At 46.6% G+C, this 25,218-nt stretch overlaps 2 protein-coding genes across 5 annotated transcripts in view; one reads left to right on the forward strand and one right to left on the reverse strand.

The window, feature by feature from the left end:
* PIGU (phosphatidylinositol glycan anchor biosynthesis class U) overlaps nt 1-14,875 on the reverse strand; it is a 201,486-nt gene extending 186,611 nt beyond the window's left edge. Inside the window, exons 1-2 of one of the 2 annotated variants that reach the window (XM_039499460.1) lie at nt 14,591-14,875; nt 12,685-12,852 (exon numbers count right to left, since the gene is read on the reverse strand). The gene's annotated coding sequence lies outside the window, so the exon portion shown is untranslated. Of the gene's footprint in view, nt 1-12,684; nt 13,011-14,590 lie in introns of both variants that reach the window. The other variant, XM_039499459.1, reaches the window with a different exon arrangement.
* Nucleotides 14,876-14,983: 108 nt separating this feature from the next.
* TP53INP2 (tumor protein p53 inducible nuclear protein 2) overlaps nt 14,984-25,218 on the forward strand; it is a 57,650-nt gene continuing 47,415 nt past the window's right edge. Inside the window, exons 1-2 of one of the 3 annotated variants that reach the window (XM_039499464.1) lie at nt 14,984-15,282; nt 24,888-24,964. The gene's annotated coding sequence lies outside the window, so the exon portion shown is untranslated. Of the gene's footprint in view, nt 15,283-16,283; nt 16,306-24,887; nt 24,965-25,218 lie in introns of those variants that run through there. The other 2 variants (XM_039499463.1, XM_039499465.1) reach the window with 2 other exon arrangements.

The raw sequence follows: 25,218 nt of genomic DNA on the forward strand, positions 1-25,218 counted from the left end.
CCTGAGATTCTATGATCTCTCACTAAAGTCTATGGCAAGGGATCTCAACCTTTTTCTTTCTCAGCTCCCCCATGCTATAAAAATTCCACAGCCCACCTGTGCCACAGCAACTGTTTTTCTGCATATCCAGTAGATTAAAAGCCAAGGTCGGCATTAGGGGGTAGCAAGCAGGGCAATTCCCCAGGACCCCACACCACAGGGGGCCCCACGAAGCTAAGTTGCTCCAGCTTTGGCGTTCAGCCCTGGGTGCTGGGACTTGGGTTTCTGCCTTTTGCCCTGTGCCCCAGTGAGTCTAATGCCGGCCCTGCTCTCTGGTTTATTTTGACAGACCACCTGAAACCTGCTCGCGGCCCCTCAGGGGGCCTCGGACCCTTGGTTGAGAACTGCTGACCTATGGGGTCTGCGCCTGTGCAGAATTTGGCTGAAGGGCCTGCTGGAATTTAGGACAAATTGCCAAGGGAGCACAAGGAGGGACCCCTGGAGATCAGACTGAGGACGATGCAGGCCTTTTAGGAAAAGGAGGATACAAAAGCCACTGATATTTTTATAGCAGCTTTTGGCCACATTCCCAACTACACCCCAACTGGTTATCATTATACGCATAGAGAAAAGGGATTTAGGTGCTAGGTGTAACTAGAAGGTTAAGAGGATGAAGTATAGAGATTTGGATTTCCAGGACTTCTTCTGGAGGGAATAACTCATGGTCTAAGTATCAGGTTCCAAGTAACTAGATTCCTGGATCCCATGGCTTCAGTCCCACTAACAGCAACTCAGTGCTTCATCCTTCCTATGTAGTTAAGTTGAATTGCACACAATTTAACATGGCCGGGAGACTTTGGCATGAGACCTTAAAATGCAAGGTCAGAGAAGATCCCATGGCACTTTTCATAAGGGCAAAATTTACCCATGTCCCTGTGCAAAAATTCCCCTTGCAATGCTCTTGATAATTGTATAGCTGATAGCTGTGTTCCACACCAGAGCTAGCTGCATTTTAGGGGGAAAGTGATTATGTATGGATCATCAAGCGCTTTGGGATGCAAGAAGGTGCTATGTAAATATAAGACAGAAGAGCTTAGGGGCCAAAGGGTCTGTTTCTAGCCCTTACCTTTCCCTCCTTTCCCCGCCTATCAAATCACAGGAGATTGAAAGAACGATGTCTGAGTAAGGAAAAGATTACAAAGGACTATTCAGTCAGCTACTTTCTGCTCAGACAGGTTTTATCTAGACCTATGAGTTCATAACCCTTCCTTATACTGTACTGCCATTGTTTACACAGAAGTTATTGTATATTTACCTTCCCGTCCTCAAACAAGTTTTAGTGCAACAAATAAAAAACACCTGTGTTACCATGGGGAGCCAAGCACCTGTTAGAGGCTTAATGGTACTTGGGCTGCCACTAACCATAGAAGAACTGAGCACAGGCAGAAAGGGTGGGGGAATCTGTAAGATAAAAACTGGTGCAGAATAAAAGACACCCTTCATAAGAGAGGGAGTGATGAGAGCCCAGGACAAGGATGTCTGGAATGAAAAACAAAGCGGAGGACAAGGTGGGCACCTTTCAACAGAGGGACGGCGAGCAGACAGTTAAGGGATGAGACCAATATAACAGACGACTTTTCACCTGCTACTATTCTGTTCCCACTCCAAGCCTTGTTGGCCAACCCTGGGCCTTGTTCGAGGTGCTGCACTGCCGACAATGGGACTTCTGGAGCTTGTACGTGTCTGACAAATCCTCTTGAAAGCAACAGAGCTACAATAGGCCCAGAGTTGGACGTTTCTAAAGTTTCTAAAGGCTACTGGGAGACACTCTCTCCTTTATTCTGCCCTGTGGGCTCAGAGAGGACATAAAGCAAAGTGTTTTCATTGCTCAGGAAAGCTACTTCATTAGCAGCACCAGGAAGCAAAGTCTTGTGTGCACAGGTCAGGAGGCACATGTGCATTGCAGCCTTCCTTCCCCAGCACTCACCTGGAGGTGGTCTGTGGCAGACAGGAATCTCTGCAGTGCACCCTTCCAGCGGTGAGTGTCTGAGTGTTGCTGTTTGAGGGTGAGTCTGTGCCTGCCTGTGTCTGTTTCAAAACTAAAGTTGGGATCATGTAACCCAGGAAAAAGCCTGAAATCAAATACATCAAGAGGGGATGAAAGGTCTGCAACATGGCAGGCTGAGACTTTTATCTGAAACTGAGGCACTGAGTGATCAGATTCTTCCCATCAACTCTGCTTTCCTGCTGCAAGACCGCTGTAGGGGATGAATATTTCCATTAAACTATGGCTCCCCTGCAACAATGAAATAGACCAAGCTTTGTGGATATTAAGGTTTTTGGGGGTGATAATATTCTAGATCAATCAAATGCCCAGCTCAGCTTTCTAGCCATCCAGCAGCTTTAGGGCAGATCTGCTTGAAATCCCACCCGATGCAGCCACACAGAATCATTGCCTGGGGACATTTGCCCTCAGTCCTGGGCTCTGGGATGGACTAGGCTGGGTGGTGGGTTCAGTCTAGTCTTCCAGCCTGTTGCTCTCATTGGGGTTTGTGGTTTTCATCTGGCTCCACCAAAAGATCAAACAAGCCAGTAGTGACCCATCAGCGAAAGAGTAAAACAGAGTTTGACTGGATTTCCCCAGCCACCGCTCCTGCAAACACTGGGCAAGCAGCTCCATCCCCCACTGAGGCTATGGTGAGGGCCAACAGGGGAGGAAGGAAGCCACATGGCAGTCCCTTCCCCCCAGCACCCCCTCCATCCCCAAACTCTGTCCCAAAGCCTGCACTCCCAGAGCCTGCACCTGCACCCAGCACCCAAACTCCATCCCACTCAGCCCTGGGCAAAGCTCCTTGGTCTGGCTCCCAGTCCCTCTCCAAGGGTTGCAGCTGTCTGGAGGTGCCTGCCTTCCACACCTTCCTCATTCACACCTCATTCATTCATTCAATAGGGCAATTGATTACAAAGTGGAGAGAAGATCTTATTCTACTTCTAGCAAAAAGACATTTTTCTTTTACCTTAATTACACTACCTTAGGGGCCTGCTATAACATATTACTAAGGTTCAATACAAAGTCATGTAAAAGTTATACAAAAATGCATAATGCAGAGATTTATCTACAATTCCATTGATTGACTGCTGTGTGCAGTAATATAGTGACCCCTGGGTCTTTGAATAAGGCTATATACTGTGGGTGGTGGGCATGTGGCTGGTGGGCACTGTGGTGAGCCGTGCGCCCGCTGGGGGTTTCGGGGCTGGCATGGGGGTTTCTGGCAGGGGAGGGAGAAAGTGAAAGGAGGCGAGTGGTGGGTGGGGGACTGACTAGCAAGTCAGTGGGGACTAGGGGTGAAGAGGAGTGTGATGGTTTTACTGCTGTGATCTGGTCAAGTCTGTATCTACAAAAGAACAGAGACTAACAAATTTATTTCAGCATGAGCTTTCTTCAGATGCATAGAATGGAACACTTCTTTTTGCCTATGTGTCCTCAAACCTTCCTCTTTGGCCCACAGCTGTTTTGATGGGGTGGCGCTGAGGAAGGAGGGTTTGTTTCCAGCGCTGGTGGGGGCAGTGTTTCCACGGGGCTGGGCAGTGCTGGCATAAAATAAACATTATTGAAGAAAATCAGTTGTACAACTATCAAAACAAATTATTTTCCTAATATGAAAGTGAAAATCTATAATTAATATTCTTTTAGAATGTGGTGACTTCTATCAATATGGGCAAGAGATCAAGAGATATTGGTAGAAAGTACCCAAGTGGGAATAAGAAAAGAGCCATATACAATATTATGTAGTAATATATAATTTTGTTATTATGTATCTAGTCATGGAAAGTAAATAATACATGTAAGAAATGAAAAGTGGGGTTTTTTAAGTTTTTTTTTTTAGCCGCCCTGCTTGTGTGTCTCCACAGAACAGGAGCAGCATGAGCAGCAGCAAAGGAAATATCCCCCAGCTGTGCCAATATGTCTCTGCTGGAGCCTGGCTGGACCAAACCAATCGAGGTGTTCAGTCTCTGTGACCCGTGCAGCCATCGTCCTCTCTGGTGAGGCTGCCAATAAGAGTGCTGATTAATGCCAGCTAGGAGGTGGGCTGTTGTCACACACAAATGAAAGACCATTAAATTATTTCACACAAAGCAATGAAAAGATCAGAGCCAGAGAGATTATATGAAAGGAAAAACACCTGTCCTCCTTCTCTACCCTATAGCTTCCAACATTGGGTGGAAAATGCATCAAAACATATTATGCAGCGGATATAAGGTTATGCAGCATCAAGATGCATGCCTCCAAATTGCCAGGTATAATTAGTGCAATCATCTCCCTGGCTCATGTTTCCTTTTATCCAGGCACCCAAAAGAGGCTTGTACAGAACAAGAGGACATTGCCAACCCAGCTGCTTAGAATGCTTGTCTACAGAGTCAACCAATCTTGTGCTCGCCTCTGCCCATCATGTGGCTCCAGCACAGGGTCTGTGAAAGGACCTTTTGCAGAGGCCGTAACATGGAGAGAATCTAACTAGAAGGAGAGCATACAGTTGTGTGACTCCCCCCCACCAACTTTTCCATAACAAATCCCCAGACATAGCTGCATCTGACTGTGCAGACTTCACAAAGGGAGCCTTGTGTCCATGACTGAAACGTGTTTTACAATCCTTATTTCTACAGGCATTTCAAAGATGGCTGGCAGAAAGCTGCTGTCATCTCTCTCTTATGGGCCCAACTCGAACATTACACCTTGAGTCACTGTCCTCTGGGAAGATCAGAACTCCATGACTTAGGCCCATCTCTTAGGTTTCCAAGTGGATCCCAGTGTGACTGAGTCTGGCCTCTTCCCACAGTAAGAGCCAAATGGAGGTTTCTTGAGGCCAAATGACTGAAGTTGCAAAATAGCCAAGACGTGTCCTAGAGGTGGAATCCATTTGTCACTGAGGAACTTCTATTTGGACATCCCAGTCTCGAGAGCAGAAACCAGCAGAACAAGATTTCCATCCAGGCGAGCAGAGTAATTATCGGCTGAAACACCTTTAAGGTTTTGACATCTAATTCCCTTCTACAAACATGCAAGGTGTCACAAGGTCAGGACCAGGGAGGAGTCCATTACATGAGCCATCTTTGAAATACTCGCTGATTTCCCAGCTACGATATGGGATAAACCCCAGGCCTAACAGAGTCTGAGGACAAGTTTCCAAACTGTCTCTGTTGAACACAATGGCCTGGACCAGAGGATGGATGACCTGGACACACACATGGGGAGAACTGAGAAGACGATATCAGCCCTGGAAGAAGTGGAACAGGAGAGTAAGGGCTTTACCTTCTTGGCTAAGGAATTTGGTCATATAGCAAGGAGGCCGGAGGAAGAGAAACAGCTGAGAGATAGGAATAATAGGCAATTAGCTTCCCTGATGGAGTTGATGGTATTTTTTTATTAGTATTTTTATTTAATAAGCACCTAGGGTTGCCAATCAGGAACAAGGACCTCACTCTGTACAATTGACAGACATGGTCCCTGCCCCCAAAGCTTACAATCTCTCACTGAAAAATACCTTATTTATTTTGGCTGGAACTTTTCAAAGCAGTCTAGCTCACTTAAACCCCTTTGAAAAGCCTCTATATCTAATTCTTTGTACTTAATACATGTCTACATTAGAGCTGGTTGTAATTGTTTTGGTGAACAGTAAATTTGCTGAAAAATGCAATTTCGGGCAGCCAAAACTATTCATAAATTCAGGTCGAATTTGGCAGAGTTACGGCTGAATATTTTTAAAAAGGGGACACATTTTTTTAATGAACCATTTTTAAACAAACTGTTTCAACACTTTGTTTTGAAACGAACATTTTCAAAATGAAATGGTTATTTTGTTCAACCTCAATGAACTCGTTTTCGTTTTTTTATTTCAGTGAGAAAAATGGGGAAAAAAACTCAGTTTCTGTTCAAAAGGAAACCTTTGTGCCCCCTGGATTTTTCAGTTTGGCCGTTGAACTAAATGACCATGATACATCTAAGGGAACCAAAGCCAGACTCTGCATAAAGGGTGTCTTTTGTTTCATTAAAAAAATGTTTGATTTGCTAAGGATAAATCAACTACTCCCTCTGCTGAGCATTTATCTGTTATTTTACTTGCAACATTATTCAACGATCACTCCAGATTTACATGGTGTTCTCAAAAGGGCAGAAGGATGAATTTGTGGTTAGAACACAGGACTGTGAGTCAGAAGTTCCTGGTTCTGCTCCAAGTTCCCGTGTGAAATGAAGCAAGTCAGTTTCCTTCATCTTTAAAAAGAAGGACAACACCCCTTTCCTAAGTCATGGATCCACCTTAACAGGAGAAGGTGTAAGCTCTCATCCTCCTGACCCACACCCAGCCTGTTTGTTTCATTCACCTAATGCAGCCTGCCTGTCAAGTAGATTGTAGTCTCTCTGCGTAGAGCACCTAACACACTGGCATCCTGACCCTTGACTAGGATTCTTAGGTGCTACCATAATACCAACAATGAAGAATCATTTGGAAAATAGGTCCAAACGCTCCTTAAACCAAGGGATCTCTGCTCTACTGAATAGTTACACATTTGAAAAGAGGTACTTGCAGGGAAATGAAATAATGGAACTAGTTTTCTTTTAACAGTCCCCCAAATGGCACGGATGATGGAACAATCACAGGCTTTTCAGACACTCTCATAAAGGGTGACTCAAGACCCCATTACAAAGAATAGTTCAGAAGACAGAACCGTGGACACGCAATAAATGGACACGCTTTGGGGAGCAAGGGGCGGAAGGTTGTTCATTTCATTTTCCTTATTTATTACTCCGGTATTGCATGGAGTGTGTATATTTCAACACTGTCTAAGTATGTTGTGTGTGTGAATTATAAATATGAACTAACTAAAATCGCGGACCACTTCTAATTGTGAGGAACAGCAATATGGACTACACAATTAATAGAGCAGACTCCAGACACAAACACCAGATCCAGAGTTTGAACAGCCCAAAGTTCAGAGCTGCTAAGATCCCAGGTTTCGGTTCAGACCCATCTATGGGCCTCTGTTTCCGGGCCAGATTGTAAACCCTTTCCTCTCAAAACGAGGAGTTACTCACCCCAAGTAGTCCCATTGACTCCGGTGGCATTACTTGGGTGAGTCACTGCTCAACAGACTGAACGATGAGTTTATAATCTGCCCCACACAGCTAGAGGAGCCCTGAACAGTATGATGTTGCGGCCAGTGTCTGTTAGAATCCTACAGTAGGGACTATGATGGTACTGGCTTGGGTGAAGTCAGAGAAACCACTAGTGACATGATCTCTACACGACTAGACAGGAAAAGGAATATTTTATTTGACCTGACAGTACCAAGCCCTGAAACCTTATTCTCTGTGAGCTTAGTGCAAACCTAATCAAACAATTGTTCATAGGGTCCCTATTCGTACATAAGTGTATGGCTAAACTACTCAAACTTCCTTGTGCCTTTTTTCTTTTCTTAATTAAAGGGAAAATAACCTCGAGGGTTGAGACTGCGACGTCCTCCGGTTTGTTTGGCTGTCACTATTAAAACAAACCAGAGAAGCACATTTTGGCCCAGTCCTGCAATGAGCTCCAGCTCCTTTTGCCCACAAAGTCCGTGGGGGCGCTGAGCAAGTGCGGAGGTCTGTCTGTTTCATTGCCGGATCAGTGTCTCTGTTGGAACTCTGCAGCCCCTAGAGTAGATCCTACATGAATTCTTCCTTGCAGATTGCAACATGCTTTATTACGATTAAACACTTGGATCGCAGCAGCCCCCAGAGGCCACCCAGATCAGAGACCCATTTACAGCAAAGTCATCCAAAATGTTCTGCACTGAAAATATTGTTTAAAACTCTTTTAAGAAGCAAAATGTTGTACGGCGTAGTCTGTGCAGGAAGCCTGCATGGAGGCCCTTAGGATGAACTAAGAAAACCTCTTTGGCCCTGATTCTAGAATCAGATCCACCAGCATAAACCCTTGCATGCAGACAGAGTCCCAGTACCCTCAGATTACAGGAGAGGGGCTTCAGTCTGAATGTAACACACCCTACACCTCTACATGATTTTTATTCCAACTCTCCATATGTTTCTGTTGCATTCAGGGGATAATAGAGGGAAATTCCTAGAGTAATAAATTGCAATGGCGAATAACAAACGACTTAGTAGTCAACCGGTGAAGGGTCTGCCTCCTCTTACAAACATTACAGCCAGATCCTCAGTTTGTGTAAATCCTCATAGCTCAGTTGAAGTCAGTGGAGCTACAACAATTTACATCAGCTGAGGAGAGGAGTTCAAATCTCATTAAGGTTATAGTTTTAATATTATATTTTCTATTCACTCCCCCCCACACCAATATGCCTATAGTCTAGTTTTTACCACTCTTCTAAAAGCAAAATGAATTCAGATTCTCATCATTTGACTTTATTAATAAAAACGGAAGTGAATATTTTAGTGCAATAAAGCCAGGGGACTCATCAAAACAGCCTAATCCAGTGGTTCTCAAACTGTGGGGCATGTACCCCTAGGGGGTGTGGAGGAATGTTTGGGGGTGTGTGTGGCAGGGTCCAGGCCAGCCCCCATGTGTGGGTGGGGAGGGAGCACCACCGAGCCCCTGGCGCCCAGCTGCGGCCATAGTCCCAACCCCCATCCTGGCGCCCAGCCCAAGCCCCACTCCTGACCGTGGGCCCCGCACGCAGCTGCGGCGCCCATCCATGGCCCCATGCTCAGCCCCTCTCCCAATTCCCCACTGCGTCTCCCGGGGGTGGGATGGGGTGCAGACCAGGTAAGAGGTGGTGTGCAAGCAAAAAAGTTTGGGGACCACTGGCTTAATCAAAAAAGTCTGCCATGAGACTTAGTGTTAGGTGGAGAGTGGGGTGCAGGACTTCTAGGTTCTAATTCCTACTCAGCCACTGTCAAACTGTGTAATCCTGGGCAAGCTACTTTAACTACCTTCATTTGGGGGCTCCACTGCAGACACCCCAGGAACAATTTTCAGTGCTGCTGGACACCTACAGTTCCAATTAGTCACCAGATCATCATGCCCTAAGCACCGCAAGTGGGGCACCCAAAAGGAGCGACACTTGGACTTTAGAACATTTTGACATTAGCTTTCTGTGCCTCAGTTTACCTTGCAGTAAAATAGGGATAATAGCTATCCCATGTGGTTGCTGCAATGCTTAATTGGTGTTTTTACACCGCTTCAAGAGCCTTCAGTTAAAAGGTGGCAGGCGTCCAAAGTATTATTTAAATTGTTGCAGTAAGTTAAACAAGATTCAATTAGGGTTAATTTGGCCTTGTCTCCCATTCAAGTGGGAATGCTGACTTGCAAAAGAAGAGATGCCCAATTAGCCCTAATGCTACCATATTTGACTCAGCCATTTAAATGGCTTTGCTAAGAGGGTTGTTTTTATAGACGTTCCATCTCTGTACTGATAAATTGCTTCCTTCCATCCTCCAGCACGGGAAGTGTTCAGGATCAGGTGAAATAACATATAGGTTCAGCCTTTGGTCAGACAGTGCTCTGGGCAAATCAGAATCTGGGGCCAACAAACATGCCAAGTTCTTCTTGTTACTGGGCTTGGGGCACCAAAGCCAGGACGAGTGGCCCAGGCTGCAGTTGTGGGGGCCGAGCGTGGGGTTCATGAGAGCACTTTGCACGTTCCCTCTGAAGCTCTAAAAACTCTTCCCATTAGCTTGTCTAGTCTGACCTCCTGTATAGCGCAGACCAGAGAATCTCACCACTTACCCCTGTATTGAGCCCAATAAATTGTATTTGACTAAGGCAGATCTTACAGAAAGGTGCAGTATCGTTATCCCCATCTTAATCCCGGGGAAACCAAAGCAGAGCAGGGAAGTGAATTGTCCACCATGAGTCTGGAGGCGGTTTCGCCCCAAGAAGCCTCATGTTTTTGTGCCGTGTGGTCCACACCGCCCCTCACCCACATCACTTTCTTTGGCTTCTGGCCATGCAAGCTGGGACTCCTATTATCCCTCTGGGCACTTCAGGCGAGAGTCACAGGGGAGACTTAGGCCCCAAAGTCCAACGTCTAGGCACCAGTGGTGTTCATAATACCCTTGCTCAGATGCTGCAGAACGCTGCCGGCACCTACATTTCCATTGATGAAGTCCTCAAGGCTACTAAATTTGGCAGCTGGTCACATGCACAACCTCTTAAGTCCTGACATCGCGAAGCAGCTCGGCACCTAACTCATGGTTAAGCCCCGGAGGGATCCACAAACCAGGTGTTTCCCTGCTTGTCTTGAGCTCAGGGCCTGATCCAGAGGCACACACTGAGCACAGCTAAACCCACACCAGAGACACCCATGGAAGAGGAAGAAGCACATCCCTAATGACCTTTAGCCCAGCGGTTCGAGCACTCATATAGGACATGGGAAACCCAGGTTCAAATCCCTGCTCTGCCTGAGGTGGATAAGGGATTTGAATGTGTGTCTGCTATCTCTGTGACCACGGGCTATGGGGGATTCTGAGGTATAGTGCTCTGTTGAAGCTGTTCCACAGTGTATAAATAACTAAATATTCATTGGAGCAAGGAAAGTGCTGGGTCTCCCACGTGCAGGATGAGAGCTCTAACCCCAGGGCTACAGAGTCATTCTCACCCCAGCTCAGTGCACACTAGAGATAGCTGCCTCCCTTTGCCCTGTCTGTCTGGCACCTAAGGCCCAGCCCAAAGGGAGTTAGGTGCCTAAACCCCTTTAAGGTCAGGGCTTAGGCATTATGGCATCTAAGTCTCCCTTATAATTCCCACCCTCCCCGATATGCCCAGCTGGTTTCCTCTGATAGCTGCATTCCCTGCCTGTCATGGACACAGAACGGAGGGCAGCAGGACAGGGTTTAACTCCTCAGCAGTTTCTCTCTCTCCTCGACCATCATTTCCCAACCCATGTGGTCATCTTTCCCCACTCACCCCCACCACTTGCTTCTCTTCCCCTTACTCTTGTGTTAAACAGTGGCTGATTAGAGCACAAGTGATCAAGTTTATTGACAGATTTAGGCTGCCTGCTCCCTGTCTACTATGGTTTGCCTTAGGATTTCCACAGCTCCCAAGCAAGGAGACTATTCTAGGCTTCCAAAAGCTCACATATTTTCCTCCAGTCCCACTAATGGACAGTGCATAGGGGGGTGAGACAGTGAGTTGTCTGCCTCTCCAGTCTTGCTGCTAAGAGACAAGAAGAAATCTGGCTGTGGATCACAGACCCTCTCATTTGACTCCCTTAAATCATAATATTTGACCATCAGCTTAGCACGTAGGAGCCCCAGTCATGGACCAGGACCCTGTATACTGTACAAACACAGGAGGGAGGAAAAGAGCCTACCTAAAGCACCTCCCCTGGCACAACGGCAAAGCACTTCACAAACACTAGTGAATTTAGAATCACGGCAAGTATCATAATACCCACTTTACAGATGGCCTAGCAGCCACTCTGGGCAACCTTGCTTTGAGGTCCACACAAGGGCGGGGAGTCTTTGGTGTGGGTTCTGTATCTCAAAGCCATACTTTTAAGAGTCCACCTGATGACACTATCAATCTTGAGCATTTTGACATATTGAACCCTTCCCACGCCATCCCTCATAATGAGTAAGAGTTTGCATGATTTGGGGCATACAAAAATCAGGCAGAAGAGTTCCAATACATGAAATGTGGGTATTTAACATGTTCAGTATCAATAGCAATACATATCTGAATAACAGGGATATAAAACAGGGAGGTTGGGAGTACAGCACAGGCCTCAATTTTCATTTGATACACTGACCACTCTTTTTAAGGTGAAACATATTCAAATGATAAATGTATATATTCAACAACAGCAACAACAATGAATTGTAACCAAATAGAATGATTCCAAAATGCAGTACATGATTACTAGTGTTCTCTCTCATGCAAACTACAGTTGAGTGTCCTGATATAAGTAATATGGATGAGTACTTGTCACCACTATTTTCATCTGCCAATGCTAAAGCTGATTTTGTCAGCTCATTGCAACACACCATGCCTCTCTCCCATGCCCAGCATATGGTACATGGCAGTTTGGTAAACATGGATCCACATCTAGAAGGTGCATCACTCACAAAAGAGCACTTGCTTCATTTTGAAATTTCTAGAGGAACAACCGGGACATTATCTGGTACAGTTTTTGGAAAGAGACATTGCGTACCCATCCGCACTGCAATGGGTCAGGTGGTGGGGCATCTGGATCCAAAGCACTTTTCCACACTCAGGCCTGAAGATCTGCTCATTTTCTAGAAATGCTTCAGTTGGTGGTAAGGAGCTACACTCTGGTGTTGACAAGGTAGGCTTGCTGAATTTTGCTACCCATGATTTCTGCCTTGCTTCTGACATGGTGGTACAATTTAACTGTCTTTAGCATGCATGCACGAATTCAGTTGCCTGTTCAATGGCGTCAGGCACTGCTGCACTGATGTCAGCAGAGAGAGGGAGTATCCAGTTCATTCAATCTGCAACACAGTGCCTTTGCTGAGGCCAACATAGGTTGGTAGCTACTGTATCATAGCCCAAGTGTGCAGTCCTGGTACAGCATTCTGGTGTTGCCCTGCAGCAGCATGGGATGTCTATTGCTGCTCGCTCTTGGACTAGGGGTTCTATCATCAATAAAGATGTTAGGCCCAGTTCAAGGTAATGATGCAAGAGTAAGATATATGTCAGTGTCATCTGATAATACCAACATTCCTACCATTTGTTGTACAAGGATGTTGTCAGCTTCCTCATGCAAGATGGCCATATCTTCTCTGTTGATCAACACATCTCCCCGGTTTATTTCAGCTGGGGTGTTGTCTCTGCCGGTGATGACTAGCTTGTGGTTTAGTGGGTCATTGCTGCAACTTCTTGTCTTGAACAAGTTCTGTACCAAAGTGTCAATCAACAGTTTCTTATTTTCAGTAACTGTCAGGACAACTTTCTGTGGAGGGAACTGTGTATTTTGCACTCAACTCATTCACTCTGCTTGCTTCTGTAGCTCTGCTAGATTTTGTGACACCCTTTGTGCGGAAGTCTTTGTACCTGTCAAAGACAAGATATGCAACATCTACTAACTCGTGTACAGTGTCAACTCTGAAATTGGTCACAAAGTCCTTGAAACAATTTGCTGGCCAGTGTAATACCCAAAGAACTGCAGAACTGACAAAGACTATACGAGTGACTTCTTCTGAAGTATACCTCTACCCTGCTATAATGCGACCTGATATAACATGGGTTTGTGTATAGTGCGGTAGCAGTGGGGCTCTGGCAGTGCTTTAAAGGGTTCAGGGCTCCCGCTGCTGCGGGGAGCCCCAGGCCCTTTAAATCCCGCTGGAGCCCTGCCACTGCTACCCCGGGGCTGCGGCAGTGGGGCTCGCCGGCAATTTAAAGGGCCCGGGGCTCCAGCTGCTGCGGGGAGCCCAGGGCTCTTTAAATCACTGCTGGAGCCCTGCCGCCCCTACCCCGGGGCTGCGTCAGCGGGGCTTGCCAGTGATTTAAAGGGCCCGGGGCTCCAGCTGCTGTGGGGAGCCCCGGGCCCTTTAAATCACCATCGGCGCCCTGCCGCCCCTACCCCGATATAATGGGGTTTCAGCTATAACGTGGTAGGGATTTTTGGCTCCCCGTGACCGCGTTATAGCGGGGTAGAGGTGTATGTCTAGTTGGCACCTCTGTCTGCGGCTGCTTCTTTAGGTTACACTTAGCCTTGGCAGTCCTCATGTCACCAGAGTCACTGCACACTGACGTTGGTACAGGAGCCAACTCATGGTGATGAAATATTCTTGATATCAATCTGTCATGAACTTGCTTATATGCCTAACATTCTTTAATATATAAGGTTAGTGTCAAATACCTTTGTTGGGTCAACCTATGCATGTTTTTTTGTTACTGCCAGTGTCTCTAGTAGCCTTGGTACTGTGTCATAGAACCCTGCAGGACAGCTATCCCTATAGGTAGTGATAGCTAGCATGGAAATTAAACAATGAAAAGCATAAACCAAAACAAAAACAAAAGGGGAATGAAGAAAACAACTGGTTTATAATCAGTTAAAGTCTATAATTGTCCAACATTTCCAAATTAATTTGCATGAGTGAATATGTAAGAATTTGTTAATTAAGCATGTTCTGAGAGTACAAGACAAATATATCTTGTGTCTCAGTTGTGGGGGGAAGGAAGACGTGGTATTAGCAGCAAGGCATATGGCTATAACAGGCACTAATAGAGACATATGTGCCTCCCTAGCTAATTATGCTCCATAACAAAACTAGTGCAAAGTTTCCATGAAAAAGCAACTGAAATTCAATAAAAGCGGTTTCACTGTCACCTAGCTTGGGACTGGGGGGAGGGGGGATAATTGCTCATATTTCAAACTGCTCAACAGTCACAAGATGGCAGGAGGCAGTTGCTTCTAAATTCAGCACACACACATACTCTCTCTCTCTCTCTCTGTATGGGCACTACAATAAGGTACTGCCCAAACCCTGCATTTGGCTACTGGGCTGAAATGGGACAGCAGAGGCCCAGAGCAGAGGCCACGCAGCGTGCCCCAGGTCAGACAGAGAAGAAGGGACTCCAGTGTGGGTGGGATGCACAGAAGGCGGTGGCTGGGCTGCCCTCTATCCTACCTGCAAGGGGGCGAAGGAGCCGAGTCCTGGGAAGCCCACTGAAGACCTGGCATTTGGGGTGGGGGATGCTGCTGATGCTGCTCTCCCCCGAGACAGAGTGGGGAGGAGGCGCGTGCTCAGTTCCGCACCCCCGGTCCGGACCCTGCCTATTGCCACGCTGCCGCCAGCAATCGGAAGCCCCCCCACGGCCGCACCCCGAACTCCACACGGGTCCCGGCTCTCACGTGGAGCAACTCCGGCTCCTCCCTCACCCCCTCGGAGAGGTGCATCCTTGAAGCCCCGCCTCAACCCAGCTCTGCCTCCCATTGGCTGCTTGTCCGTCGGGATACGCCCTCTGCGGGCGGGCCCCTTTGTGACGTCACAATCAGCTGTTTGGACGTTCTAATTTCTGATCTGGTCTGAGATCAGCAGCAATAACAGAAAATAATAATAATCACCCTGAAGCCAGTGGAGGGAGGGTCCGGCCCCAACAGCAGCCGCCTACAGCTTGCAATGGTGCATATCTTCTGAGAAGAACAGACACACCACCACCACCTCCTGCATCTTTTTTTTTAATTTCCATTTATAATGTTGTTATTTTAATTAAAACTACCTCACAGACTGCCTAAAGCTGGTGCTTTACGATATTTAAAAAAATCTTGTGGGTTTCTTGCGGTGTTGTTTACAAAATAATTGCTGACATTAAAGGCAAGGTAAGTGCCATCCTCTGTTCTGAAATGTGGCTGGTTAAATTCAAACTTGAGAGCTATCTCTTTGTACTGCGGGCAGTATTTTTATATATATATTGAGTATGTTTTTTACGTTTTTAAGATCTCTCTCTGCATTGAATGGGTTGGGTGTGTGTTAAAGTCTCGGTGTGAGGGTGTATTAAGATTTAAGAGCCATCTATTTTCTCCTTGGGGTGTGATTTAAGGTCCCTTTGTATTTAGCTGACTGTGTGCAGGCAGGGACATCTCTTTGTGTTTTAGTACGTTGTGTGCATTATGATTTGATGTGGCTGTTGGGTGGAAGGGAGAACAGAGCGCATTACTTTGTTGGGGAGACTATTAGCTATGAAGAGAGATTGGTCTTTTGTTGTTTTTATACATCAGCCCTGGCCTGTAGTGACCAGGGTGAAAAAAAACAGGGTAATTTGGGATCTGGAGAGAGGCTCCTACTTACTTCAACCACACAAGAGTCAGTCTCTCTCCCTCTCTCTCCTTGGCTTGCCAATAATGAGAGGGAGGGGGGACATAATGTCGAGGCAGGTTTGTGAGAGCAAATAGCCCCAGCTAAACCCCAATCCTCCTAACTACCTAAAATGGTGATTTTGCTTGGATTTGGTACTAAACAAAAGACATACGAGGTCGCCAAAAATAATGCATCGGGCTCCGGCTGGTATATTCCTCTTTCCAGCTCCTATGCAGGAGGAGCCATTTGTCTCGGCTCCCTTTTGCCACAAGCAGTGGGGTATAAATTAGTGCTGCACACGCAGATACGGGGATGTGAGCAGAGAGCCCGTGTAGCTCATAGGAGGGGAGTGGAAAGTGTACATCATAATTAACGGCAGATCAGAGGGGTGATGTGCTGCGGCTACTGCTTTGGCTCAAGCTGTTTCTCTGAGGCAGAGACATGGGCTTATGCTGAGACGATCCAAATCGGGCCTGTCTGTTCGGCTAATACACTTCTCTCCAGCAGGCGTTTACAGTGAACGGGCAAGGCGAAGTTGGTGCCTGGTTTGTTTCCTGATTGGTTTCCCATTTCCTCCCTGCCCCCACCCCAACTCCTTCACTGCAGGGTTAGCATTTCTCGCTTGCACGAACAAGAGAGCGTGAATTGCACCAGATCCGCTCGGGCTTTAGCAACTAAGCCGGCCTAGGAGAGGACAGAGGCTGTCCAGCCCCGGGGCTGGGTGTTTGTCCTACACCATCTACCCTTCTTTGGAAGCGGACAGTCGTGCCAAGGAGGGTGGCTCCTGGCTCTCCTCCTCCTCGAGAACATAAATAGGAACAAAGCCCCGGCTCCTGGAAGGGGGGGGAATTCCCCCCCCCACCTCTGCGTCTGCAGAAAAAAACAACTGGTGGCCAGTTGTACCGCTCTAGTCAATACCCCCTTGTCTCTAGTTGTTTGTTTCTCCACCAACGGATTAAGATCAAAGGCGGATCTCTATTCCCATTGGCTCCCTGGGATTGGACGCCTGTGATGACGTACGCGTGATTTGCATATGACATTGAAACGTCAGCCAGGCCAGCCCTCCTCCACAACGCATATTGAAGTTGTCCTCTTTTGACCTGTGCTGAGGGAGGTAATGTGCTCAGTGCTGGTCTGCAGCACATTCCTTTGACAGCTTTGTAGGCAAAAGACAGGCGGTAATATTTTTATCTGTGCCTTACCCAGCAAGGCAAGGTCAGGCTGCTCAGCTGAATAAGGCTGAGCCAGGGGAGGAAATATTAATGCTCACCTTTGCTTTAGGAAGTTATCCGTAGTGGTAGCTGCACTGCTAGCCAGAACTTGGAGGTTGCTTCGCTGAGCGATATTAATAGCTATATATAATTTAGTATTGGCACATGCAGATTAGCAAGCCTAACTTATTTTTTTCATACCATTATGACGACAAAACGTTCAACTATGCCATAGTACTTGAGTGAAATGAGATACTAGGGCTGGATAAAAATGTTCTACATTAAATAGCCTTTAATACCTAATCAGTAATGCAGATCCCAGATTGCTCCATTAACTAGGAAAAAATAAATAGGAAAGTTATTTTAGTGATATGGCTGCTCCATAAATATAGCTAATGGGGGAGGGGAGAGAAAAATACTTTAAAAACACTATTAGCAGCTGCTTGAGTAAGTCAAACAAATACTTTTTTAGATCAAACAACTTTCAAATGCATCCCATGTTAAACTGGTGTAATATCTTTATTACAAGTTATTTGGGCTGGAAATGCTGCCATCATGAAATGCTAGTTACAGATTTATTTAAGCTAAATCCTGTACATCTTATTACTGAAGTTTTGACTAGTTAGATTTTTAGACCCCGATTCAGCAAAGCACTTAAGCGCATGCATGAAGCCCCATTAACTTCAGTGGGATTTAGGCATAGGCTTAAATGCTCTGCTGAAGGCCCTGGTGTCCTTCATGTTAGGCCTTTAGCAGATTGACAGATGCAAATACGGCACTGGCATGGTGAAGTATATGCTACAACCCTCTCTGCACTATGGAAGTTTACCAGAACAGCAACAAATCTCACTATTCAGCTGAACTTGTGTTAGACGCACATCGGCCCTACTGCAGGCAAATTCTGGCTGCTGGACCTGTTCTTACCACTTGCTTTTCAGGTGGTTAGAAATGTCAGAAGTCATTAGATCATCGTCTACTCTAGGGGCCAGATTTTCATAAGGGCTGAGCAGTCAGCAGCGTCCTTTAAGTCACCTACATTAACTGGCCAGAGCAATGGAAGCTGCGAGATGCTGAGCCTCTGAAAATCTGGCTCTAGTTGTGGGTTCTTAGCAATGGGGAGGGGGAGTCTAGCTTCAGTTCACCAGTGCTAGAACTAGTGGAAGCCCTGGGGTCAGGAGTGGGGGGGGGGGAATCATTTTGTAAATTTCCCCAGGGTAGACAGAATCTAAGGGGTAGATAGACACTCCCCCACTCAGAGCCCAAACCAAGGCTGATATTTAAGCCTAGGGAAATTAAAGCACTGTCCCTGCTACAAGAAATACCCACCGCTGACCATGCATGTCAATAATGGGTGCAGCCGAATAGGTATTGACCTTGGTTTTCTGTATGTATAGACAAGGGCATGCTGTGTATCAGAAACCATGATTAAAACTTGTGTGGGGCTTTGTGTTCTGCCCAGGGCCAGCGATGAGTTTCACCCTATTCCTTCCCTTCCTTAAAAAGCTCTCCTTTTCTACAATACCCACAAACAAAAAACTTGACAATGGTTAGGCCACTGGTGTACTGGGACCACAGCCTATCAAACTGACCAATATTGGCTCAGTGTTTTCCTGTGTTCCCCCATCAGCCAGTCTCCATCTGTTGGATGATATTTAGATTGTAAATTCTTTGGGGCAGGGACTGTCTTTTTGTTCTGTTTGTACAGCACCTCACACAATGGGGACCTGGTTCATGACTAGGGCGCCTCGGTGCTCCAGTAATATAATAATCTAGTTTATAATTCTGCCACATTTGGTCTCAGATGTATTTTAAAAAAAACTTTGCCCTTCAATAAGTTTTTCCCCCCCACTCTTCCCAATAGCAGCAGAAAGACCTGCTTAAAAAAAAATCCAATTGTCACAGTAAACATTCCATGGTTTACATCAAAATCTCTGAATATCTGAATGAATGTATGAGATGCCCGCGGTTTTTCTTTGAGGAATAATTTTGCACTAACATCCAGTGCTTGCAGCCAAGAGTAAAGACCTCTGAGTTCTAATAAATTATTTCTTTGGCCCTGATCCTACAATAAGCTCGGCCCAGGCAGATCAACCATGCACCCGCAGAGCCCGAACTGAGCGCTGTGCAGATTCAGGGCTCCAACCCCATGGTGCTCATTGTACAGTTGAGGCCTTTGTATCTTGAAAGTAAAATGTTTCAGATTAGCATTCAGTCTTATGGTTTTGCTAATTTTTATGTAATTGGCCTGTTCATCCTTTGATAAACATATATACAGGTACTCCTATTAATATTGTTACATATCTGCATCAAAAGGAGACCAAGGTGGCTTCCAAAAATCCACATGCTAAACCATGGTGCTTTTGTATATCCCAGCCTGTTGAAACAAAGCCCAGACTTCTGGGTAATGCCTTGAAGTCTACTGTTGACTTTTCTCCACATACAGCTTATAATGTATTTAATTTATCCTCAGTGAAGTGCCACTGATTCCAATCAGGGACAAATTTGACCCGTTGGGTGTTGCTTTCAGCAAAGTTGTTTTCACTGTGAGAGTTGCAGTGTATTTGTATACCTGGGGTTTGTACTTCTCTCAACTTCTCACCCATGAGAGTGAGAACACCCCTGTGCCCATTTCAGTGACAGAACAAAACCTATCAACTTCAGTGAGGTGTTGGGACAGGATTCTTAAAAGGATGCTGCATTTTTTGGGAGGGTGGAAACCCCCCCCCACACCTTTCCTTCTTTCCACCACAAGTTATTTAGAGTGGTTATTTTGTCACCTGAAATAGCTATAAAACCCATGTATGATGTATGTTTGCTTTCTGCATTTCACTCAGCTTGGAGAATGAAACTAGATAGTTTCATCTTTCTGGTTCTCCCACACAATGCCAGAGTGCCTTAGTCTGCAGTATGTGAGCGATCAAAGCAAAAGGAGTCTTCCCCACTGAATGTAAAACTTATGAAGAAAAATGTTTATCAGTATTAGATTTCCCAACTACAGAGCACCTCTTCAGCATTTAATAACTGATAAGGCCCCGAGCCTGAATTCAGTCTTGACAGACCGCCTCTTGAGCCCAAGTGACACGCCCCTGGAGTCGATGGCTCTACATAGGTCCTAATCCTGCAATTGGCTAACTTTGAGCATCAATTAACATGGACAAAGTTCCCTTTGGGAAATGCATTAATGGATTTAGTTCACTGCTAGTTGGCAGCCACATATCGACACTGGGGTTGATCTGCAGAGATTTTTATATAAATAAAATAATGGATTAAATGCACTAACCCAGCCTTGCAAAGCTGCTCTGAAGACTTACGAGCCCCGGAACAAGGTCTGCTCCCCCACCCTTTGCTGTGAAGATTGATGCTAATGAAGATATTGATATGTCACTCATCCATCCAAAAAACTCATGACTGTTTGGGTGACCACAATGTTGGAAGGCTGCATACAGCTCCTCACCCTATATTTTTTGCTAGAGCAATAAACTTAAAATGTGTATTGCATCCCCTCCAGTGGCTATTAGGATAACAGCCTTACTACTGGTGCTATATAATGGAGTTTTTCCTTAGCTAATAGTGTTTAGAGGTGTGTGCCGTGGTGTCAAAGGTCCCGTGCTCAAGTGCTGCTGCTGACCTAACGTGTAGGGGATGCCAGCACATCAAGAGCACATCTGTATTTTAAGAGCTATGGGGTTAATATATTTCCAAAAAATATCTGCTTAAGAATCCTGATCTAGTTAACATCTTGGGATTGTGACATTTCTTTCATTGCACAGCATTTTTATCTCCAAGAATAGGATGATTATAGACACCAAAGAAAGGAATTATTTGTGTGTCTTTTTTGTAGAACTAGCTGAAAATAGCATTTCCCAAGAGCATCAGCAGAATGCACTTGATTTGTGCCTCCAATGCAGGATAGTGACGACTGTACGGGGTATTCTTAGCTCTGCTTAGGAAGAATGTAGTGTTTGTCGTCAGTCCCTGTCCTGCTGTGTAGTATTTATGGAAAGTTTCTGGGATCACGGTGCCATTTTCTGAGTAGTATTACAGCCTGCGATTCTAGATCTGCTGCCCCTGTTAGCTACAAAGAAACAGACTCCTACTCCTAGCTTCAGCAGCATTCCTATGCATCAGAGCTTGTTGTTGCCATTCCTTTCTCCTATTCTTTGCTTCTAGGGCTATTTGCAGAGACACTGATTCACAAAACAAAGCTAATTATGTATGCAGATTATGGGGAAAAAATAGTTAAAGCCTTTAAACAAACTCTTATTTGAATCTGTTTAAGTGCTTAAAAATATGGAATGGTTGGACTTTTCAGAAGAGTGATGACAAACTTAACCCTTAAGAAGCAAGTTTATCCTTAAGGGGGTGTCATTTGAAGACTGCCTACTTTCCGCAGTGTGTCTGGCCACTGGGGATTGCTGTAGCAGGGAATAGGTAGCCTCTTGGTGCTGGAAACTGAGGATGGGTCAGGATTCAGAATTCTGACTGGTCCTCTTCCTTCTGTTGGGCCCACTCCAGTTGGCCCACCTTCCTCTGCTGCCAGTTCCAGAATCAACCTTAAGGGTAGGGGCCAACCTGGGGAAAAGGCAGTACTGACTGGAGAACAGCCTATACAAAACCTTGGAAAATTCTGCATGGGATTAGGGGAGCGGGAGGTGGAGAGGAGAAAAACCCAGAGGAATTTATAATCCAAGTGTCAGCCAGAATGTTGTACCACAGTGACTACTTGCTTGCTCGTATGCAGAACTGGGTGTTCCTTCCGCATACAGCGAGTTGCTGCTCTGGGGCTTGAGGTTGATGTCTCGCAGATGGCAACTTGTATCACACAGAACTTGGTAGCACCAGCCACATCTGTTTGATTTTTTTTCCTGTCTCTCCAGCCCAAACAAAACAAAGCTTTTGTCCATTCATGCAGCACAGTGTAGTCCCCTAGTTGTCAGACTGTGAGCAGATGTCCCCTACCCAGGGTCATCCATAGATAGTCTGAACTGTCACTCCATGGTAGCTTCCTTTGCAGCTCGGAAGGGGGAGTAGATCTATGTACAGTCCCTAGACCCTACGTCACACCAGGACTAGGGTGACGAGATGTCCCGATTTTATAGGGACAGTCCCAATTTTTGGGACTTTTTCTTATATAGGTTCCTATTGCCCCCATTCCCATCCCGATTTTTCACATTTGCTATCTGGTCATCCAGGACGCTTTGCTCCTAGACTCGAGGAAGTGATGCACAGGCAGGGCCAAGGCCAGACCGTGCTCACCCAGCCAAGTGATGGGATGCTGTCCCAAGCGTACAGGAGTCTGCAAACCTGTGCAAAGCAGCTGTGGGGTTCTGTTAAGAGGGAAGAGTTTGTGGGGAGTTTGTCACTGTCTTTTACACTGTGCTAAACACTAGAACTGGTTGGAAAGAATAGTGTGGGGGGGGAAAGAGTCTTTCCCTGTGGAAAGTTTGACTCCCCCCCCCCCCCAATCAAAAGTCAAAAATTGGAACTGTCCATTTAGGAATTGCCATCATAGTGCCTCATGGAAGTTCATGCTCCCATTCTCCTCTGTATGCTGGCCTCAGTGATATGACTGCATCTCCCATGCTATGCCATTGTGTCCCCTTTTAGAGAAGATTCCACACCCCCACCTTTAATTTCAGTTAAATGGATGTAGGTTTTGTAGTTGCCAAATGCTGTTAAACTGTGTTGTACCCCAGAATTGGCTGCATTTCACTGGTGGGTGCAATGATTCCTGCCTATCTACTTTGGAGACAAGAGACTGTCATTACTCTGAACACTGGAGTGGACAAAGCATTTAAGACCATCTACATTACAAGAACTGACTCCAGGGACAGTCTTAGATGCAACTTAGTGTAGACAGGACCCAGCAGTGTTTCCATGACTGGGTTAAAAACCCCAGGAAGTCCAAGGCTTAGATCTCATTATGGAGAGCAGTAAGGGCCCCTCACTCCCGTCTACATTATTTTTAACCAGGGGCCCTAGATTTTTTCTGTAAGTGGGGCCAAGCTTTTTTAAAATCCAGATAAATGATTGACAGACAAAGCAATTCTTTAACTACTTTAGCACAGGCCTTTACTTCCCTGCATGCTGCTGCAATCATTGGCTGTACCATTGCAAACAATGGATTGGCGGAACATTTCTAGGAGACAGAGAAGCAGTGTGTCTGCTCCTTTGCTGGAGGCACTGCAGATGTGAGGGGGCAATCGGTGGGTTACTCTCTAGCCATGAAGACAGCTGCTAGCTGCCCACAAGCCTTGGCAAATGCTGAGTTGATCCCCTAGGAAGGGAATGTTTTCTGTGAATGGCTGGGTGGTTTATGGCACAACGTACTAATCATGTTGGACAAGAGCCACTGATTGTAGGGCATGGGGAAACAGCCCGATCCTGCCTCCCTTGGAGTCTTACCATTGACTTTAGTGGGAGTGGGATCATGGCCCATGTTAAGATCAAAGGTCATGCCAGCCCCTGTAGAGAGCTCTCCCTCTACTACAGATGCAGAAATAGCAGTTTTCAGACCAAAGTACATTTCACAAGCTATCCATACAGGACTCTCCCCCTGCTCTGAAATGCAGCTGCCTCTAGGATGAAGGGCAGCAGTCAGCGGGCTGCAGTCGTGCAAGTAGAATTCAATTCTTACTGGTATGCTGCACCAGCATGGGGGAGAGGGGACGTGACCTCCCCATATGATCCCACCCCAGGGCCCCGTGCTCTCCCCCTCCCATGTTACCTGGGGTGTTGGGTGCTCCCAGTGGGTGGACATGGCACAGCTGCTGTGTGGGCTGCTAAGAGAAGAGGAGGGCTTGCTCTTGGGAACAATAGCCGGCACAGAGACACACCTGCTTTGGGAATTGCCAGCAGAAGAGCTTCAAACCAGCTCCTTCTGACAACAGAGAATACTTTTTTCAGCCACCCGAGCCCCATGCCAGCAGCCGAGCCCCATGCCAGCAGCTCCTCTGGCATGGCTCTATTACCCCCAGCCCTTCCATGCAGCTGCATCTCCTGGGTCCTGTCCGGGGTCTGTGCAGCAGCCCTGCCAGAGGACAGTGTTGGGGGGAGAAGAGAATGAGGGTAGGGGCGGTACAGCTGCACCAGAGGAGCTGCCAGTGTGGGGTTCTGCTCCTTTTGCCGCTGCGGTTCCCAGGATTGCCCTGAACTGCGGGGCTCTCCTGGGAACTGAAGGGGTGAAAGGAGCAGAACCTGGGACTGGTGGGTGGCCCCATGCCGGCAGCTCCCCTGGTGTGGCTGTACCACCCCCTAGCCTCACGCGCCCCCCCAGCACTGTCCTCCGGTACAGACCCCGGACAGGAGAGACAGGCACACAGCTGCATGGAAGGGCTGGGGGTGGTACAGCCGCACCGGAGGAGCTGCTGGCGTGGGGCCGCCCGGCTGCCCCATCTTCTGCTCCTCCTCTGTCTTTCTGGTGCACTGTACTGGCTATAAATAGCTTATTGGTACAGCAAACCGTACAGCCCTACTTGCGCCACTGGGGGCCAGTACCAGCAAAAGTGCAAGAATCACATGACACAAACATGCCCAGAAGTGTCCTTCACTAAGCATGACCTGTGTGCATTCTTTGAATGACCGTGTGCCTTGAATGACCAAGCTTGGCATCAGCTATGCCTGATGTTGCAACAGGAGTAGAAAAAACATTTTGGCCAAGGACACCCAGGCAACCCTATCTCTTATGAAAGGTCGTTCAGGCCCTTATCTCTCTGTGCAGGAGAGATAAGGACCTCAGTTTGAGCTTTCACTTACGAGATCATCAACTAGATGGAATTCAGTTTCTCTGCCTTGGAAGGCTGTAGGCCTGAACTGCCTCTGAAAGCCCAAACGTGAGATTCCAGAGTGTGTAGACATTTCAAACCTGATCCCTAGGCAACTGAGCCCTCCCCAAGTCATTCTGCATTATCTTGTAGGACATCCCATGGATTACACTATGTAAGATTGGCAGGCCACTTAGGAGGTCTTCACATAAAAAGAGGAACCTGTTGCTGTAAGTGCCTTTTGTTAACGACTTCCCCCTTCCATTCATTGTGGAGGTTCATAGATGGGGGTAGGGAGCAGGAAATGGAGCTGGTTTTGAAAGGAACTGGCTCACCCCTAAAGTAGTAACTAGTCTGCTAACGGTGGGCCTGTTTTCACTGCAAAAGTAACCCTGATGGCTGGCACCTGGTTAACTGAGCTTAGGTGTGAGCAGCCACACTGCAAAGTCCTACCCCGGTTACCAGTACTGCACTCCCCCATGTG

This window comes from Mauremys reevesii, linkage group 13 (assembly GCF_016161935.1).
Source record: "Mauremys reevesii isolate NIE-2019 linkage group 13, ASM1616193v1, whole genome shotgun sequence".
Classification (NCBI taxonomy): domain Eukaryota; kingdom Metazoa; phylum Chordata; order Testudines; family Geoemydidae; genus Mauremys; species Mauremys reevesii.